General features: G+C 39.5%; 1 pseudogene; it reads right to left on the bottom strand.

The window, feature by feature from the left end:
• Positions 1–8,378: 8,378 nt before the first annotated feature.
• LOC103253973 lies at positions 8,379–9,266 on the bottom strand (annotated as a pseudogene).
• Between the last annotated feature and the right edge of the window lie 383 nt (positions 9,267–9,649).

The following is a 9,649-nucleotide window of genomic DNA, read 5'->3' as shown; positions in this document are numbered from 1 at the left end:
AGGCTGACGCAGAAGGATTGCCGGAGCCCAGCAGATAGACACCGGGGTGGCTGTGAGTGTGCTACTGCCCTCCGGCCTGGGCAATGGAGTGAGAGTCCTACTCAAAAAAAAAAAAGGAAAATGATGTACTTTTCTGGCCACTCTAAATATTTTTACTATATTAATATGGCTTTCAGAAAGATCTTAGGTTAAGATAACTACTGTCATTTTTGTCTATCAGCTCAGCTTTAGTTTTGAATTTAATTCATTCAGGCTAGAAAACTACAGCAGTGATCAAAGGCATAATTATAACATATTTATAGCCTATTATTATTGTAACATTCTGAAGCAAAGGGCAAAAATTCCACCCAGTGAACTTGTTCTTCCTGTTACTGACACAAGATTGAGACATTTAAATGCTAAGACATGGATCCCTGAGGCAGAACATAAAATATTTATAATGAAGGGAGTATGGGCCAATAAATTTCAGTTATGAATGTTTTTAGCTGGAAGAAATAATAAATAACCTTCCACAGGCAATATTTCAGTTTGCATTTATTGTACCTCCTCATACCAGATTTTCAGGAAACAATAATGATTGCATAGTAGGGCACTCAATTACTCTCATATTTAATGAACAATTAAACAGTTATGCTTTGATTAAGATATAAGGGCCTCCCTAATTTGACTGTGAGATGTAGTTTCCTTGGAAAGGTATAGTTCATGATAATGCCCATAAATAGATTTTAAAGTGTATGCCTTTTATTGAAAATAGGTAATTTCAGATACAGATAAGCCTTGAAAAAGGATGATCAAACTCATAGGCTTAGGGAAGGAGTGAAAGGATAGCTTTTAAGTAATAGGGCAATGAATTATACACTCGGGATGTCTTATCTCTAGTCCATTTAAACAGTTCTAAAAGTTGATAGGGAAAATAGCCTAAATTTTATATGATGATGCATAAAAAGTTGCCAGGAGAGCTGGGAATGGAGGCTCATGCCTGTAATCCCAGCACTTTGGGAGGCTGAGGCTTGAGGATCACTTGAGACCAAGATTTCACAGACCAGCCTGAGAAACCAAAGCAAGATCCTGTCTTTACAAAATTAAGATTTAAATTTTAAAAAATTGCTAGGGGCTGGGCTCGGTGGCTCAGTCTATAATCCCAGCACTTTGAGAAGCCAAGGTGATTGGATTGCCTGAGTCTGCAGGTTCGAGACCCTCCCAGGCAACTTGGTGAGGCCTCGTCTCTACAATAAATCAAAAACTAGCTGGGCGTGATAGCATGCACCTATAGTTCTGGCTACTTGGAAGGCTGAGGTGGAAGGATCACTGGAGCCCAGCAGGTTGAGGCTGCGGTGGCTGGGACTGTGCCCCTGCACTCCAGTCTGGGTGACAGAGTGAGTCTCCAACTCAAAAAAAAAAAAACTTGCTAGGAAATATTGTACCTAAGAAATAATACAGGAGGAGAGGCAGAAGACTTAAATCAGAATTCTTACTTTGTAACCGACTAGCTGTGTGACCCTGTACAAGACATTTATCATATTGCACTCTCCTGTTTCTTTCTTTATGAAGCAACGATAATTAGACATATCCTTAATGGTCATTGCAAAGATGAAATGAGTTAACTTATATGTCTCATCCTGGGCTTTCTGGGAAGAAGAGCCTGAGTGTAAGCTTTTTTTTTTTTTTTTTGAGTTGGAGTCTCACTCTGTCGCCCAGACTGGAGTGCAGTGGCCGCTCCCGGCCACCGCAGCCTCGACCTGCTGGGCTCTGGCGATCCTTCCGCCTCAGCCTTCCAAGTAGCTGGAACTACAGGCACGTGCTACCACGCCTGGCTAGTTTTTGATTTATTGTAGAAATGAGGTCTCGCCAAGTTGCCCAGGTGGGTCTCGAACCCGTGGGCTCAGGCAATTCACTCACCTCAGCCTCCCAAGGTGCAGATTACAGGTTGAGCCACCGAGCCTGGCCAGTGTAAGCTTTTTATTGGCATTTGTGACCCTGGGAAAGGGAAGGAGTGAGACATGGGGAAGCCAGGCAAAGAAGAAGAGCCAACACTGAGATGAGTTACCCGTAGGCCATTGTTATAAGTGCCTGCTTGTGGGTTGAGTACTATCTGAGAACCTTCACATGAAACGTGAATCAGGATCACACATCTAGGCAAAGAATGGGAGAAGAATTTTCTCATCAGTTTCCTTCCCCCACTGATACCCCTGGAATGTGTTGAGCACTGAATTGTTTCTGCCCTGTGCCCCAAATGTATATGTTGAATTCCCTACTGCCAGTACCTCAAAATGTGATGATACTTGGATATGGTGTCTTGAAAGAGGTGATTAAGTTAAAATGAGGCTTTTAGGGTGGGCTCTAATTCAGTTTGGACACAGAGAGACATCAGGGGTGTCTACCCAAGGAAGGAAGACTGTGAAGACACAGAGAGAAAATGGCCATCCACAGGCTAAAGAGAGAATCCAGAGAAGAAAGCAAACCTGCTGAAACCTTCATCTTGGTCCAAAACTGAGAAAATACATTTCTGCTGGTTAGGCCAACTAGTCTGTGGTATTCTGTTATGGCAACCCTAGCAAACTGATAGAGGGTGTTAACTTTCCCATACTCTGGATTGTTCATGTGTGAATGGAGAGTAGATTTCTCCCTTTTCCCAAGTTAAGGTGTCTGTAGAAGAGCATCAAGTGGGGAATTAGAGGTAGAATCTTGGGGTAAAGTGCTGCCACACTGCACCTGGGCCCTCACGGATCAGGTGATCACTTGGTGTCTGAAATGAAACCAAGAGAACCTGAACAGGTGCACAAGATACTAATACAATACAGAACAGTATTTTAAAACTGCAAGGTGGTTATTAATAATAATCAAGGATAAAACTACGTATTGCTGCTTTATTGATTTTTATAGGATTTATTAGGATTATAAATGGTTCTTAACTCATAATTACCTTACTAAATTTTGGGTTAAATCATGTTCATGCACCACTCTTCTGAGGCCAGTGAGAAATAGTCATGTTTATTTCAGAGAACAAGCAAAATTTAAAGTCTTTATGAAACAAACTATATACCTGAAAAAGATAAAGCATTAGATAAAATATTTTATTGCTTTCATTGTTTTTTGTGCCTGTTTCTCTTGAAATTTATAGCACCAGGATTCAGCCTTCAAATTCCATGTACCATGGTCTATTGCAAAGAATCCTGAATTGGACACACTAGAGAGATGAGTGATCTTCTGGTCACACAAGGCGTGCATATGGTTATAAGTTTGGTTACATGAGACCGCGAAAGCTTTCTGTTATATTTGTGGAGATGTCGGGAAATATCTCCATATTTCAGGGGTAGTTAAAGGGTTTGTGGATTGGTGAAGTGAGAAGGAGTGAGAGGAAATGTGGTTTCTGTGGGTGAAGAAAGGAGTCAGGAGTCCTGAGTGCTATGACATGAACACGTTTGGAGGAACACACTTATGCAGAAACCAGAATCTGAAAACTTATCGATGCTGAATTTCTTATTTCAATGAATTCAACACCTGACATGCCTCATGTATACATTCTGGTCTAAGAAGAAAACAGATTGAAATCCATCCTCAAAGATAGCGTTGAGTAGGAAGTCAAACTGGTTTTCATACAAATATTATAAAGATGTTGCTTGCTGAGAAGCCTGAGAAATGTTGGTAAGATGAAATGTGAACACTAAAATTGTAGGCTTTGCATAAGTCATCATTTAATAACTACCTTATTTACCTAATAGCTGAAAAGGGGGAAAACAAGAGGAGACAGATGTACTTGCTCACCCACAGCTTAGCTTTGTGTTCATCTCTGGCTGAATGCCATTTCCAGGTGTCTGTTATTGAGCCAAGTACTAAAATTAGACATTTGGTACAGCCCTGGTTGAGACAGAGGGATGATGTAGGAAGACTTGTTCAACCCTTGGCCCCTGACACTACTATTAGTGCCTCACTTTCCAGGGCTGTCAAATTTACCCACGAATTTAAAGGAAAATGAAATAAATAACAGAAATGTGATCAGAGAAAAACTATTAAACCCCACATATTAAAGCAAGGTCTCCCTTAAATTGCATTGTTTACTGAAAAAAGTTAAGTTCATTTTTATTTCTTTGGCAAAACATGTAATATAAGGGATACCTTTATCTTTTTTTAAAGATTTGGTCCAAATATTATTCCAAATGTTATTCGAACATGTGGACACAGCTATATGCGTTGTAAAGAGAAAATTTGGAAACGCAAAATCAGAACATCAGACGTGAAAAGAAAAAAAAAAAAGTAGGAGTTTGCCTATGTATGAATTTATCAGAATGGAGAATGTAATTCTGTTTTGCAGCTCTGAAACCTTTATCTTGTTAGCCGTATGGAGGGGACTACAGTTCGATGCTGCAACTACATGCACACTAGAATGACGTCGGACCTAAGTTATCACTAGCATTGACAGGTCTGCGTGATGTGTCATCCATGTATTATAGGAGAACGTGACTTAACCACGGGCTTATCTTTTGGATAGGCATACTTCTTTGCCTTGGCTATTTACATCATGTATTGGGAAAAAGTAAAGAAAGATTGAGAACCAGTAGAAAAGTAACATCAAAGATAAATAACAGTAATTCAAAAGTAAACAGTGGATTTCTCATCATGGCTGACTAGTCCTTTATGTTTGCAATCAGAAAGTGGAGAGTACAGTTCTCTGTCTGTAGGCTAAGTAAAGCCTTTCTCATTGTTGGCTGTCCACCACTACCAGGACCCCAGGGGCAGACCTGACGTGGGCTTTCTATGCTAACACTCTTAAGGGCTCTGTCGTGGCCATTGGGTGTATTGGTGACTGGTGGTGAAAGGGTCAGAGAAGCATTTTACCTAGTGGAGCCAACTTTTATTTCATCAGCGAATAAGTCTGGGTAGGACTCTCCTGTTTCTTTCTCTGTGAAGCAACAGTAATTAGATATATCCTTTGTGGCTGTTGTAAAGATGAAATGGGATGACTTCTGTGTCTCATCCTGGACTTTCTAGAAAGAAGAGCCCAAGTGTAAACTTTTTATTGGCGTTTGTGACCCTGGGAAAAGGAAGGAGTGAGGCATGAGGAAGCCAGACAAAGGCGCTCTTTTTCTTCCTCAGTATTTAAGAAAATGCCTAATGTCTAGGATTAAAGGGAGAAGAAAAGGTATAGGAGAATGCATGTGTTTAATATTTTGATATCTGAGCCACTGTTAGGGGGCTCCTGCTTTAAGATCCCAGATATCAACTGTGCTTGCTTTGGTCTCACACACATTAGGAAGGAGGGCTGAGAGGTGTAAATCCTTCTTGTGCCTCAGGTCCGAAGTATAACAAAAGTACCCCTTCCCAAGCTTGAGATGCTTGGAAAGCAGGACTTAGCACTCATGAAGTTTTTCTCCAAAGCAAGAATTTCAAGCAAGGGGAAGTGCCTTGCTTTTCCTCAAAGAATGTTTTGTCTTAGCCATCAGTGGTCCTGATAAAATGCATCTGACCCAGTATATCCATAGAGTGAATAGAATTCCTCTCTCATGCTCCATATAGCAACATTATATTTTCTTGATTACTATTGACCTTTCTGCAGTCACACCTTTCTTTCTCTTCACACACAGAATCATCTTCCCAGCTTTGTTAAAAAATTGGTTGATTATATAGTTAAGTCCTGTCTTTTGGTTTTGGGCATGAGCAACACTAGACCATATACCATTATATAGGTTATCCAAAACAGTCTACAATCATTGTCAAGCAGTATGTTGGTTAGATTTTCAAATAAATATGCTTATAAATAAATAAATATGTATAAATCTCCAGACACATTTTCAGGTGAAGTATTTTGATGTAAAGCAATGGTTCTAATTATTAAGCTGAAAAAAAAAATTACAGTAAGTATACTGCATTCTCTGTGTTCCCAGACGTTTTTGGACACTCAGATTTTATTCATTGTACCTATCCAGGTTTAAAATTAAACCCATTGCTAGATATTTATTTAGAGGTACCATTCCCAAAAATATTTTGAGCATATTATTTCAAAAATGTAACTAACTTACAATTTAAAAATAAGTTTACCTATGTTTCCAGACTTTTCAGATACTTTGCGATTCTTTTAGACAAACGTGCAGGGCCATACTGTTTGAAGCTTCAAATAGAACAGGGCCTAATGGTATTTCCTGTCACTTAATCCTAGCTACTGACTGATTTATTACTAAGGTTCTATCTTTTTTATTTTTTCCATGTCACTTAATCTGATTTTTAGAAAGGAATTTTAGAGTTCCATTCCCCGAATAAATAATGAATGTTCACAAAGAATTCCAAATGTTCTGCTCTTGACTTTGTATAGTTTGCTTCAGAGCAAGATTGCAACACCTATAGCAGCAGGCACTGTTCACTAGAGATTTGAACTCTAGAAAACAAATCCACAGTGCCTCACTGGCAAAGTTATTGTCAGTCTTGTGTGCAGCTTGTGTTGATCATAAGTAAGTAAATAATAATGGCATAAATCAAATTTATACCCTACAAAGTAAAAATACAGCCAGTGTTACTCAAAACATCTGGCTACAAAGAAAGCCTTATTATGACAAGATACATAATAAGCTTGGAGGAACAGATAGTATGTGGGGTTAGGATCCTGATGCTAGTGTTTAACACCTCAGCTGAATTCACGCTTGCATCGTAAGTCTTAGCCAGAGTCTGGCTGAGTCTGTAGGCCTCTAGGGCAAACCCTGGAACGTCAGTGTCTTGTACAGGGACAACATGTGGTTGACAGTAATGGCAGTCTCAGCCTGGGAATCATGGTCAGACAATCTTCTGAAACGGGTGAGCTGCTTCTGTTTAAAATCTCCTTTCTCATTCTTGGGCCTGTGATGCTTACCTCCTGAAACCTGAATCCAGGGTCTGACAAGTCCTAACATACTGTAGGGCCTGATACCTACAAAGTCGGTACTCAGCCTAACATATTGATTCCCTGAACTTGTTGCCTGAGGCAGAGAGGGAACTAATTAAAAGAAAATGGAGCTTTGAAAATCTCTGAGAATCTCTCTGAGATGCTGCCACTAACCTCGGGAATTTGAATCACTGCCCAGCATTGCAGCTGACAACAAATTTTTCTCCATGCTGCTGAACTAGGAGTCAGATACCTTAAAAAGAAAAAGAAAAGAAAAGAAAAAATAATCACAAAACCTTCCTGTTCTCATCTCAGTTTGTCCCTAAGCTTGTAAATGAAGTAAAAGAGATTTGAGAGTAAAAAAAAAAAAAAAAATTCTGCATGCATGTGTATATGTATGTGTATTTGGAATCATCATGGCATATATTTCCAGGATATTTATAAATATTGGTTAAAATTTTTTAAGATTCTCTGTGCAATAAAGGTGATTTCTTCCATTATAAAGGTAGGAAAAATGAGATAGAGAGAAACTGGATAATTTTTCTTAAGTAATCTGAGTCAGCCAGAAAGACGGTTAGATGAGATTATAACTTGGAGTTGCTGACACTGAAATACAAGTGGAAACCACTAGACCACATTGTTATCTTTCTTTTTTGAATTGACTCTGACGAAACAGCACTTGTGTGCTTACAAAATCCTTGCCTGTTTTTTTCTGAAGCAGTTTCTTGTTAGATAGAACAAGCAAATTATAAAAATCCTTTCTCTCTCTCTCTCTCTCTCTCTCTCTCTCTCTCTCTCTCTCTCTCTCTCTCTGTCTCTCTCTCTCTCTCTCTCTCTCTCAACACATCATGACCATCTGAGAATGGGGGAAACATTTAAATTACTACTGAGACCCTAATATGTCATTGGTTGCACTTATGGCTGTGTTCAGATTTTATCACTTTCAAGAAAGCTGCAAAGGCATTTTGCCAGGATGGCTCTTTCTTCTCAGACAGGGGCCAGAAAGATGAAAATAGACCACAAGGTAATCATTAGATGAAAACAATAGACTAGGACTCACAGTCCAAAAATCCTGAACCTGCTTCCTACATCAGATAGTTTGCTAGTTACTCATGGGAATTCATCATCCTGCATTTTGAATATAACTACAGGTTTAAAAAAACCCAGAAGATAGAAGTTTACTCCTCAATAACTGAAGTAGGCCTTTTCTAATGACCGAGAATGATTCACATTCCAGCTACAAAACTTTAAACATAAAATATACATCTTGGCAGCATAGGATGAGCCAGTAAAAGTTAAAAAGTATGGATCAATTCAGGTTCAGAATTTTGTATTCTCATTTTCTCCAGAACTGGAGAGTTGAGAAGCATAATCCTCCAAATATTTTGGAAAGTCAGAACAAGCTGCAGGAAATGGGACTTTCATGTAAATTATACCAGTTATTCATAGCTGTGTAACAAATCACCTCAAAACTGTGTGGTTTTGTTAAAACAAATTTATTATTATTATTATTAAATGTATCAGTTATTTAATTAGGTTCTTTTAAAGAAATTTGGGACACTAGTTTGTCAGAATACACACCATTCATCAGGGGAAACACAGATCACAGGTAGCCCTGGAACTGAGGAATAGCTTTGATTTTTGGTAAGACTTGTGAGTCCATGGCTTTCTGATCAATCTTGTGCTGCTCTGTAATCTCATATTTCTCTTTTTCTGTGTTGAAGATCTCATCCTCCTGGTGCTTGGGCTTCCACAGCTGCTGCTTCTTGACGTAAGCACCAGTAAGATATGTTGGGATTTTCACATTGCTGATATCAATCTTTATGGAGGTGGAGATGACCAAATTCTGGTGTGCTCTTAGAGGAACTCGACTGAGGACCAGGGGTCCGGTTACAAGTAACAAGCCACTGCCCAGTTGCTTCAGGAAAACCACCCTCTTGCCTCTCTGGTATCCAATGATGATGATCAGGGTGGTCTCGGGGAGTGATGCTGGCTTGCAGACTTCTTATGTGCTGGCTGAAGGGACTTTTGCCTTGGCTTCACAGCTTTCGAGGCACATCTTCAGTAGGATATTATCTATGCATTTTGCGAAGTTTAACCACGTACTTACCACCATTGTTGTCAACACCAGCTGGTTTTTTAATGGTTGCAAGAAGCTTCTCCTTTTTCTTCTTTTCTACCTTGGATTTAGCTGCTGAGTACTTCCCCATGTACAAGGCCTTTCTGGAATACAAAGCTGATTGGGAATATTTTCCAATTCCTCTGACGAGGACAGAATTTCGGCTATAGTGGCACTTCCCCTTCTTCAGCTTTTTATTCTTGATGTTACCCTTTTTCACCTTGCCACCAGCATCAGCCTTCTCGCTTCAGGTCTCTTCTTCTTAGTATCTGGCTTCTCAACTTTTTCACCCGCCATCTTGCAGGGTGGGAAAGAGCACACATTTATTATTATTTATCATGGTTCCATGTGTTGACAGGGTGCTTCCTTTGCCACTTTGTCTTGGCTAATTCAGGCAGGTACATTCCACTTGTGGGTCAACTGGAATGTCCAAGATGGCCTCATGTCTTGCAGTTGGTACCGGCTGTCAGTGAACTCATTACAGGTCCCCATGTGATCTTTGCTTGTTTGGTAGGCTAGATTGACTTTCTTTCCTGGAAGTTTAAGTATGGTTTTCCAAGACTGCAATAATACCTAACAGAAGGGTTCCTAACAGAAACTCTAAGGAGTATTTTCTAAGGAACTAGTTTTAATTAGTACATGACAAAAGAGAAGAGAGTATGATGACAATCTTAAAAAAA

Source organism: Carlito syrichta, unplaced genomic scaffold, assembly GCF_000164805.1.
Source record: "Carlito syrichta isolate Samal-C Ts95f unplaced genomic scaffold, Tarsius_syrichta-2.0.1 Scaffold259589, whole genome shotgun sequence".
Taxonomy (NCBI): Eukaryota; Metazoa; Chordata; class Mammalia; order Primates; family Tarsiidae; genus Carlito; species Carlito syrichta.
Note: the sequence above shows the minus strand (reverse complement) of the source record. Positions and strands in the feature narration are given on the sequence as shown.